At 45.0% G+C, this 11,005-nt stretch overlaps 1 protein-coding gene and 1 pseudogene across 2 annotated transcripts in view; one reads left to right on the top strand and one right to left on the bottom strand.

The window, feature by feature from the left end:
• The first annotated feature begins 4,614 nt into the window (after window positions 1-4,614).
• Window positions 4,615-11,005, top strand: part of GREB1 (growth regulating estrogen receptor binding 1) — a 133,483-nt gene continuing 127,092 nt past the window's right edge. Inside the window, exon 1 of the mRNA XM_079941287.1 lies at window positions 4,615-5,225. The gene's annotated coding sequence lies outside the window, so the exon portion shown is untranslated. The remainder of the gene's footprint in view (window positions 5,226-11,005) is intronic.
• LOC307196059 (RNA-binding protein FXR1-like) lies at window positions 9,300-10,924 on the bottom strand (annotated as a pseudogene). Its single transcript has 3 exons — window positions 10,740-10,924; window positions 10,305-10,418; window positions 9,300-10,104 (listed from the first exon to the last, which is right to left on the bottom strand). The product of its transcript is annotated as an RNA-binding protein FXR1-like (transcript).

Raw genomic sequence — 11,005 nt, 5'->3', positions numbered from 1 at the left:
TGTGTATGTACCATAAATCACCCATGCCCTCTCCAACTCTGGACACTTGGGTTATTTCCAATATTTTGCAACCATAAACAACACCAAACATAGAACAATCTCATTCAGCCTACCTTTCACCCAGGTATGTGTATATCTAAAAAATAAGTGGCTAGCAGTGAATTATGAGGCCAGAGGTGACTTTAATAGATATTGTCAAATTATCCTTTAAAGAAGTTGAATCAATTTACCTCCCCTTTAGCAAGGTGTGAAAAATATGAGAAATCAATTTTCACTTGGCCTTTAAATTTGAACGGCTACATTTTATTCCACTTGAGTTCTATACAAGCACAATTTAGTTTGTTTGCTAATGTGTTACTGATTGTTACATGTGTCCTACTTAAATGTTCACCTTCCACGCACTACCCCCAGGAAATACATCAGTTGCACCAAATTTGTTTTGCCCCTCTCACTCTTTCCTTTGTTTATCTAATATTTGATACCCAGGCACTGCGATGCTGGCCGCCGGGTTGTAAGCCGACTTACCGTTTGCTGAAGTGTAGCATCTTGACTCTCCACCAGGTGGAGCAGTCTCACCTTAGGGAGCGCATTGAGTAGGGCCGCTGAATCTGGGGTGGTCAATATTCCTGGTGATACGCAGGTGGAGTGAAGTAGAGTGGAATGCGATTGGAGTTGAATTTAAGGTTTCAAAAGAGGATGTGGCACATCTAGTCCTCAGATGTATTAGTGATCCAGGTGACGTTTAGTATCTCTGGTCTGAACCACCTGTAGAAACAAGTCAAGTCCTACAGTTAGGGGTTGATTTGTGTCCCCCAACCCTGCCTCCTTCCACATTCATACATTGAAGTTCCAACCCCCAGCACCTCAGAATGTGACCTTATTTGGGGACAGGGTCTTTACAGAGGCAATCGAACTAAAATGAGGTCGCTGAGGTGGGCCCTAATCCAATATGACTGGTGTCTTTATAAGAAAGGAAATTTTGGACACTGACACACAGAGAGGGAAGAGGATGTGAAGAGACAGGGAGAAGACAGGCATGCAAGTCGAAGAGAAAGGCCTGGGACAGACAGATCCTTCCCTTGCAGCCTTCAGAAGGAACCAGCCCCCTGACGCCTTGATCTGGGGCTTCTAGCCTCTAGAACTGTGGATGATACATTTCTGTTGTTTAAGCCCACCAGCCCGTGGCGCTGTGTTACGGCAGCCTGAGCAAACCAATATACCTACCCACTCACATTCTGGGAGAATTTAAGTAAGCTGGGTTTAAGCACTTACTAGGCTAGAGAAACATTTCCTCCACAGAAAGGGATAGCTAATAACAGAAACTGGGTTACAGTTTAGAGATATTTATTGTAAGTGAATAAACTTGAAGTACCCTTAAGCCATTCAGAAATTGTCTTCACATAGAAACAAGCGGTACGCTGATAACAAATGACTCTACACTGCTTGACACGCACAAATGGCAGCTTTTAAAGGCTGCAGCCCATTCCACTCTACCGCATTTTAATTGGGCGCTGTGATGGATGTGAAAAGAGGAAGCTGTTTTGCTCAGGCACAAAGGAAGGAGATGGCGTATCTACTGGTATGTGTGATGAGCTAAACAAATATACCTAAAACTGAAAGTGTGTGAGAGGATGAGTTTGTGTCCGGGTGTAGTCATGTGAAAATGTGTGTATGTTACAAAGAAAAAGGTATGAGAAGAGCTGGATTTCCAAGAAAGAGAAATATGGGTGTAAGCAGAATCTATGTACCAAGGGGAGAAATGTTTGTGTGACAAGGTGGGTGTGTGTGTGTGTGTGTGTGTGTGTGAGAGAGAGAGACATTCGGTGTTTGTTGGTGGAGAGAAACGTGTGAGAAGGAAACGAGTATGTATGTGAAGAAGAGTCACATGTATGTTTGAAGTGTGTGTGCATTTAAGGAGGCAGATATGTGTGTAAGGAATACGTGTGCGCAGCACATGCCTAGACGTGTAAGGGGGGGACGTATGTGTGAGGATGTGTGTGTGGGGAGAGAAGAATGTGTGTGTGTAAGCATGTGAGGAGAAGTACATGCGTGCGATTCTTTAGGATAATGCTGGTCAAAGAAGCAAATGTGCCCAGAAGCCGTGTCTAATTGCCTTCCTGACCCCGTGGCCTCTGCGAACCCTGCTTACTGAATGAACTTAGAGATTGACAGCTCCTTTGTAGGTCTGAGGTTGGCCACCACAGTTTTTTAGTTCAGTCCCACGTTTGTCAACAACATTTTAAACTAGCTTGATTCCCCTCATTTAAGAAAATATCTTGAAATTACTTTTTCAAGTTTTGGTTCAAGTTCAGTAAAGACATAAAATGAGTGGGTCAGGTTCGGTTCAGGAAGAAAAAAGCTAATCATTCGTATTTGTGTGCTGGTGTTTAAATCAATGAACTGGGAGCAGAGAGAGGATTCATCCAGCAGGAAAATAAGACACAACTTTTTCACTGAATTTCATTTCTTGTCTTATTAATCCTTAATTGATAGGCGTCTGTGCCTTTCTAAAATTTATCATAGATTAAAAAATGGGATTAAATGGTTTCCCCAGAGTCACTGTATCAATTAGCTAAGGCACGGGCCAGCTTCCTAAGAATTTTTCCCTAGCAGGAACCACATATTCACTTTGATTCTTCTGGTGAATCAAATTATATTTTTGTCTTTATTAAAAGTGACTTCCTTTTTAATGTTGGGTTTCAAGGAAAGGAATTAATTTTTGGAATGACTTTCATATAATGGGGGTTAGGCAGGCTAACTATGGCCCATGGGCCAAATCTGTTCAGCTATTTAGCCCATGAGGTAAGAATGGTTTTCATATTTTTAAAAATATTTATACTTTAATATAAATGGTTATACATTTATACTTTAAATGGTTATATAAGTACTTTTATAATCGAATAGTGTGGTTTTGCCTCTTGGCTGGCAAAGCCTAAAATATTTCTTTTAAACCTTTAAGAAAAAGTTTGCTGACCCTGTTCTGTAGGATTTTATTTGCTTGATAAAGTGTAAGCTGTCAAAATGTAAGGGAAAAAAAAAGTAAGTACAGTGATTATTGGTCTAGCAATTGCAGTAAGTAATCTAAACCGTAGAACCAACGTATTGGTGAACGTGAATTCAACACAGCTATTCTGTACATGTGTTTACTGGAGTGGTTGAAAAACTGTGTATTCCCTAGAAACACAAATTCAGTCAAGAATGTTCACTGCAGTCTTGTTTCTAATCATGAAAAACAGATCAACTCCAAGGTCCATCAACAGAAGAATGTCTGTACAAGTTGTGCCATTCGTACGATGGAATACTATTTAGCAGTTAAAATGAATAACCTAGGGCTATATGTATGACGAGATGGCTCTTACAAACCTCATATTGAGCAAAACAACATAAAACAAATGACTGGGTTACAGAACAAAACGCAGAATATGATAACACACAGAAAGTGGTAATATTGGAAAACATGCTATAGTTCAACTCAGGCATACGTAGTAACATGAACACATGCATATGTAGTAATAGTATGAAAACTTGATGGGATGTTTTAGGAAAGTACTGGGGGTTGGGTGGGCGGTGGTGGGGGAAGAATTGAGATCAGGGAGGGCTTTCCGGGGGCTTTAACTGTATCGCGATATTTATTTCCTACATGAATATCTGAAGTAAGTATGGCAAGAGGTTAGGATTGGCTGGTTCTTGGGCACACAGAGAGGGGCTCGTGAAGTTACTTTCTCTTGTGTGCGTTTGAAATATTTCATTATAAGACAAGGAAAATGATGGTACTGCCAATCAGAGTACAGGAAATCTACGGAGATTGATTCTGGCAACGTTTTTACCCAGGACCTGTTGTGTGCGGGCACTTGTTGGGGACCAGACCCTCATTCCCTCATTTCCTCATTTAACCGCCCAGCTCACTGAACTGTGACTGTCTCCCCCATCCTCAAGGACACTGTCAGACTGGCCCAAGGCCAGAAGGCGAGTCATGGGGGTGAGTGGCGGTGAGGGCGCCGGGCTGGTCGCCCGATTCCAGCTCTGCGCCTCGCAGGTTCCTGAAATCACAGGGGCTCCTCTCTTGCTTAAAAAAAAAGAAAGAAATACTCCTGCCCTGTGCTCATTGCTTGCTCGGTCTACCTGTGCACCAGCCTCCTGCGAGGTCTGCAAAGATTTATCGGAGATTCTTTGGTTCGTTCCGTTCCTCAAGGATTCTTCCCGACACTGGGGCCAGGGAGAGTTGGCTGGGTTCCCCCCGCAGGTGCCCACCGTTCCTGAATCTTTCTCCTCTGTTGGCCTCAGACAGGCTCCCTGGTGGGACACTGGCAGACCCCAGCTGCTGGGGACCCGGGTCCCCCTATCACCCCCTTGCTTGAGCCGGTCCGCTGGGGGCCGGAGAAGGGCGCCCCGCCGACGCGGCCCTCCACAGGGCTCAGCCCGTGCGTCCAGGGGTGGGCGTTCCGGGGCCCTTGGCGTGGAGCCTTTGGGAAGCCTGGGCTGCGCTCCTGCTGCCTCGCAGACCTGCCTTGTCCCCTCTGGGCGTCTGCGTCCCAAGCGACAAAATGACCTCTGTTCTCCGAGGGTTCTTCCAACGTCTGTCCAGACTCCCTTCCCCGCTGAGTCTCCGTTGGCTGGAGGGGCTCCCCGCGTGGCCCTGCGGGAAGGTGGGGAGGTGTGCCAGGGGGTGGGACGGGGAAGCTGGGGGAGGAATCCCTCGGGGAGATCAGAGAAGACAGCGACGTTTCCCGAGAGCAGGCGGCGCCCCGAGGCCGGTGCCACGCCCTTCGGGTGAGGAGGTCGGACTTTGGCGAGGGGGGGCGCAGGGGCAGGGAGAGGGGGCCGGGCACGCGGAGCGAAAACCCAGGCCGGCGGGCGGGCGCGGGGCTCGGCTCTGGCCCTCGAGCCTCCTCCCCTCGCCCGACGCCGCCCGGTCCGGCCCCGGCGCCGCCCTCGCCGCGACCCTTCCTCAGCGGGGTCCCGGGTCGACCGAGCCCACCGCCGGACCTTCTCCGCGGTCGGCCGGAAGACCCGGAGAAGCGGACTCCAGGGGGCGGCCGGGGTCAGGGGTCAGTCCCGGGCGCGGGCCGCGCTCCGCGCTCCTCAGATCCGGGCTTTGCCGCGCACCTCCCGGCCGGCCGAGCCCGGGAGCTGGGGGAGTGAGCGCGCGGGCGGCTGGGCCGGCCCTCCGACGGCGGCGAGCGCACCGGAGCGGGGCCGCGGCGGCGCGAGGACAAAGGGCCGAGGTAGGAGCGGCCGCCCGGCGCGCCGGGGGAACGCCTCGCAGCGCAGCGCGCGGGGAAGCGCGGCCCGGGGAGCGCGCGGGCGGACGTGGGTACTTTTTTGGTCGGGACCCGCCGGGAGGCTACGGAAGTGTCGGGGTTCAGCCTCGAGGGCGCGTGGGGGTGTGGGTACCGCTGCCTCGTGTGCGTGCGCGCATGGGAGTGTGTGTGTGTGAGTGTGAAAGAGAGAGAAAAAGAGGGGCCGGCAGAGTTGGATTTAGATGGACTTAGAGCGCGCGCTGAGCTCTTGGCACATGGTGAGCGCTCCGTAGGTGAGAGCTAATAAAAATGACAATGATGGTAATAATCATTGTTTTGAGGGTGTGCACGCGTGCGTGCATGCGTGTCCATGCCTGTGTGTTTAGAGAAGCTGCAGCCGGTGGTGGCGGCCCCAACTCCCCAGCACTTGGAACACGGGAGAAAATGGGGCTTCTTTCCAGAACCTCCCTGGGACTGTCTCTGAGGGGCTCCGCCCCTTGGGAAGGCTGGTTCGGGGGAGGAGGAGGCTTAGTAGCTGGATCCCAGTTTTGGGTCTTGGGAACAAAGGCTGCTTCCCTGAAGTCCAAGAAGGTGCGTGTGTGTGTGTGTGTGTGTGTGTGGCCGCCAGGGCGCCAGGCGGGGTGGAGGCGATGATGGCCATTCATGGAGAAGGCTGTTGGGCCATTTTGCTGTCAAGCCTCTTTTGATCCCTGGTCATGAAGACCAGCAAAAAAAAAAAAAGAGGAACTACTTAATCTGTATACTGAAGCTTTTCTTTAAGAAAGTTTTATTATAGAGGTAAGTGTTACTCAGGACTTGGAAGATTTTTTTAGTATCTCTTTTAAACAATATGTGCATTTTAACTTGATAAAAACTTTTATTCCTAGCGAGAGCATTTTAATTTCTCCGATTAACACTGCGTGTTAGACATGGGGAAAGGTGGAGGTCTGGGACGGTTCTGAACTTCATCTTACCTAAAGCGTTGTTTTAATGTCACGGGGTTTGCAGCACTTTGTAGGAAAACACTCCTGGAAGTTTTAAAGGCCAATTAGACTCCTACCCCTGTCTTAGAATGTCTTAAATCTCCGGGCAGATTTGAAGAATTCCTTATATGCAATCCATTGCTTCGAGAGTACTGTTTCTGGGTTTGCTCAGGAAAGTTTGTTTCTAGGAAACAAAAATCAGATTAAAAATGTGAAACAATGAAATGAAACACAGGTGAGGAGATGTTTCTACAAGTCTGTTCATACTGAAATCTGGTTCATTTAAAGTTTGCATTGTGATCTGTGAAATTTTCCATCCCCACAGCAGCGGATGAGGTGGTCTGCTGTTCATTCTGGAGCAATTTTTTTTTTTTTAATTTAAGTATAGTTGATGTACAATATTATATAAGTTACAGGTGTACAATGTGTTGATTCATAATTTTTAAAGGTTATACTTCATTTATAGTTATTATAAAATATTGGGTATATTCCCTGAGTTGTACAATATATCCTTGTAGCTTATTTTATACCTAATAGTTTGTATCTCTTAATCCCCTACCCCTATTGTGCCCCTCCCCCCACGACTCTCCCCACTGGTAACCACTAGTTTGTTCTCTATATCTGCGAGTCTGCTTCTTGTTTGTTATGTTCACTAGTTTGTTGTATTTTTTTTAGAGTCCACATATAACTGATATCATACAGTATTTGTCTTTCTCTGTCTGACTTATTTCACTTAGCATAACACCCTCCAAGTCCATCCATGTTACTGCAAATGGCAAAATTTCATTCTTTTTTACGGATGAGTAGTACTCCATTGTGTGTGTGTGTGTGTGTGTGTGTGTGTGTGTGTGTGTATACCACATCTTCTTTATCTGTTCATCTGTGGATGGACACTTAGGTTGCTTCCATGTCTTGGCTATTGTAACTAATGCTGCTATGAACATTGGGTGCGTGTATCTTTTAGAATTAGTGTTTTCTGGAACAAGTATTCTTTAAAGAATAAGAAGTAAGTTCAGGTTGAAGTTGAAATTCCATCCTAGCCTTTCTTGTTATTGATTAACAAATGGCTTATTTGTGGTTTAAGATGTTTTTAATCCGTGAAAGTAGCCACTTGCACCAATACGTGTAATCTTTTAGTGGGTGGGTAATTTGAAGCTACACTTTAATATCTGTATTTTTGTCTTGTCATTTTTAATAGGAGAGTTTATAATGTAGAGCCTGTCTAAAGGTTTCTATGCTTAGTATAAAGTTGGTTCATTTAGTAAGCAAGTGACTGAGCTCCTGTGGCATTACAGATGTTCATGCTGCTACTACCGTTTTATTTGATGTCAGAAAACCCCATTTTAAGAAAATCGTGTCTAGTTTGTGGATTCAACATTTGAATTACTTAGTGATTCCAGAGTGTTCAGAGGCAATCTCAAAGGAGAGCTAATAAAAGGTTCATTCATTCAGAATGAAAAGAAGATAGACTATAACTTAGAGAGGCAGACCCCCTGCACCCCGTGCCATGCCCAAGCACAGTGCTCAGAAATGAGCGGGACCAGGACATTTAAACAAAGGCTGTGATATGGACCCTTCATGCATTAAGTGGGTAAAGGGAGCTTGCTTTTAATAATCGACATTTCCCTGTCCAGCATGCTTCAGCGGTTCTGTTCTGTTTCCCCTAGGAAGCCTCTAGGGCTTTTGTGGGAGTAACTGACCATTGGGGCTGGCGGAGGGCAGCTCATGGAGCTCTGATCTGGCCATTGCAGAGGGTCCGTAGACCTCTAATCCCTTCAAAGGATTCCAGTTAATCTCTGCAGTTTGTACACTGCTTAATGGGCACGCTTGTCTTTTTGGTTCAGTTTCTGAATATACAGATAAATTATAGTACTTTAAAGCTAATTGCCCTTAAAAACAAAAACAACAGAATGAGGAAGACTGTTGTAGAAGTTATATCTGTGACATAAAATTTAAAAACCTGCAGAAGAGTTAAAAAAAAAGAAGGAAAACTGGAAATCTATGATCCAGATATAATTACTGTTAATACTTTGGCATGTTCTGGTCTTAAAATTAAGTTCTATATGCTTCTAAACATTGGCCAAAATTATATATATATAAAATATATGTCATTTTGTATCTTTTAAATATAAAAGTTGTATTATGAATATACTTACTATTTTGTTGGTTTTTTTTTTGAAGGCAAAAAGAAAACTTTTATTTTGGCATTAATCGCATCAATTTGTTTACATTTATGACATGTTACATATATTATTATTCAAACAACTAACAAAGTCATCAATTTGGCTTTTATTTTCAAGTTCCTATTTGTTCAAAAGACACCTGTGACTTGAAGATTCTTTTAAAATGAATATTCTCTTCACCAAAATAAAAAGTTGACATTTAACAAGTATTACATTTTACACCTGTAAGTTTTTAAAGTACTGCAGAACTGTACAACTACATACAACATGTATATGGTTTGCTGTCTTCCTAGATATGAACTACTGTAAAATGACATAAAATTCAAATTATTTACCTTGTCCACACTTAACTTGTGAGTCTGTCAAATAGCAGTTATTGAGTGTCCAGTAATTAGAGGAGAAAGTAAAAGGAGGACATGAAGATGCTCTTCCCCTTAGGAACTCACTTGTTATAAAGCTAACATACGCCCATAAAGTAACAAAGCAATACTGGGTCGTGTTACCTGGTAACAGAAGTAGATGTTCAGGTAACTATCACTATATGGAATAGATGTGTCCTAAGTTAACAGCAACATCTTATTCGTTAAGTCCAAATCCTCAGTTAATTAAAATTTTATACTATATCAGCAATCTATTTCCACAATAAATTAATTTTGGTTGAAAGAGGTTAAAATGTAAGTTTCTTCTATTGCATGCTTGAGAGAACAGTTCCCATTGAAGAATAAATAAGGGGGGGAGGGGAATAAATAAGGGAACAATGGCAACAATAAGCCGGTCAATACAGCAGACACTATTAGAGGATTTTCAAACCTCCTTGCCCAGTAACCCTAAATTTAAAAGCAGCAGCAACTGAACAGGTAAAAAGAAAAACGCAGAGGAGTAGGACTGGGAATTCACAGGATGTATGTCTTCTCTGAGCAGCCGTAGCAGCAGCACATAAAAGCAACCTTCATGTTAGCACAGTGAAGCTCAAGGAGCAACTCCATCCTTGACGCTGCAACAAGATTCCTCGGAACCTGAATAAAATCTTCCACAAATTCCAAAAAACCTCTAGCCCTTTTTACAGCATCAGCACTCTCTCCGTAGATTTTAAATGTTCCAGTATCTTCATCCAGCTCAATAGCTGTAACTCCAGGAACCTTTCTAGCTTGCTGTATGTTACTGCCGTGTGTTCCTGTTGGCAGGCCCATCCAATGTCCTCTCACAACAAATTCCGCATGAAAAGCTGCTGCAAGTTGTTTTGTGCATTCTAAATGCTTAGTGGCCTCTTCATTTCTAGACATAAGCATCAACTTCGTACGAATACTTTGCAAATGCACGTCACTCAGAATGTTTACCCTCTTCACGGTTGCTTCACCGGCAGACAGTATCATTAGCTGTGTGGTTTCTGGATGGTAAAAGATTCTGCCTGCTCCTACTGCTTTCTTAAAATCTTTATGTGCATTTTCACTAGCGCACGTCTCTCTCAAATCCTCAGGAACATCCACTGTGCATTTAAAGAAGGTATTTTTTTGGACAGTTTTATTTTAATTGACAGGCCGAAGTCATTCCAATGGGACCATTTCATTGTAAGTGGCATTGCAAGCAGCATATTGAATGACATAAAATCCTCCTTTCATCATTCGAAGTTTAGCCAACCACCATCCGCATGGTTCTTGATCATTTGCTCTTGAATACACCTGTGCTTCATCTCCTTCACTAATTTATTTATTTATTATTTTTTTTGCGGTACGCGGGCCTCTCACTGCTGTGGCCCCTCCCGTTGTGGAGCACAGGCTCCAGACGCGCAGGCTCAGCGGCCATGGCTCACGGGCCCAGCCGCTCCGCGGCATGTGGGATCTTCCCGGACCGGGGCACGAACCCGTGTCCCCTGCATCGGCAGGCGGACTCTCAACCACTGCGCCACCAGGGAAACCTCAATAATTTCTTTTTTTTATATCAGGTGGTTGTGGTAATCTAACTTCATTAAATGGAACCTGGCGTTCCGGTTGCCAGTTGTTCTCAAAAACAACTGTGAGGGCTTCCCTGGTGGCGCAGTGGCTGAGAATCTGCCCGCTAATGCAGAGGACACGGGTTCGAGTCCTGGTCCGGGAGGATCCCACATGCCGCGGGGCAACTAGGCCCGTGAGCCACAACTACTGAGCCTGTGCGTCTGGAGCCTGTGCTCCGCAGCAAGAGAGGCCGCAGTAGTGAGAGGCCCACGCACTGCGATGATGAGTGGCCCCCGCTCGCCGCAACTAGAGAAAGCCCTCGCACAGAAACGAAGACCCAACACAGCAAAAAAATAATTAATAAACTCCTACCCCCAACGTCTTAAAAAAAAAAACAACAACTGTGAGGGAGTCTTCATGAACATCTTTGATAAATCCCTTGTCGAAAGCCCCGTTGGAGCCGAGAATCTCCACCGTCACCTCCGCCATGTTGGAACTGCAAAGCGATATTGTCATTTTAAATTACAATTTTGTGTTCTCTTGTGTGGATAAATTATAATTTAACTATTACCCTAGCAGACTCTTGGTCTTTTCCTTTTATTTGTGCTTTTGATGTTCTTTTCACTTTGATAAAACATCACTGATTGATGCTAATACACATTTCTGAA

Source organism: Stenella coeruleoalba (genome assembly GCF_951394435.1).
Source record: "Stenella coeruleoalba genome assembly, chromosome: 13".
Classification (NCBI taxonomy): Eukaryota; Metazoa; Chordata; class Mammalia; order Artiodactyla; family Delphinidae; genus Stenella; species Stenella coeruleoalba.
Note: the sequence above shows the minus strand (reverse complement) of the source record. Positions and strands in the feature narration are given on the sequence as shown.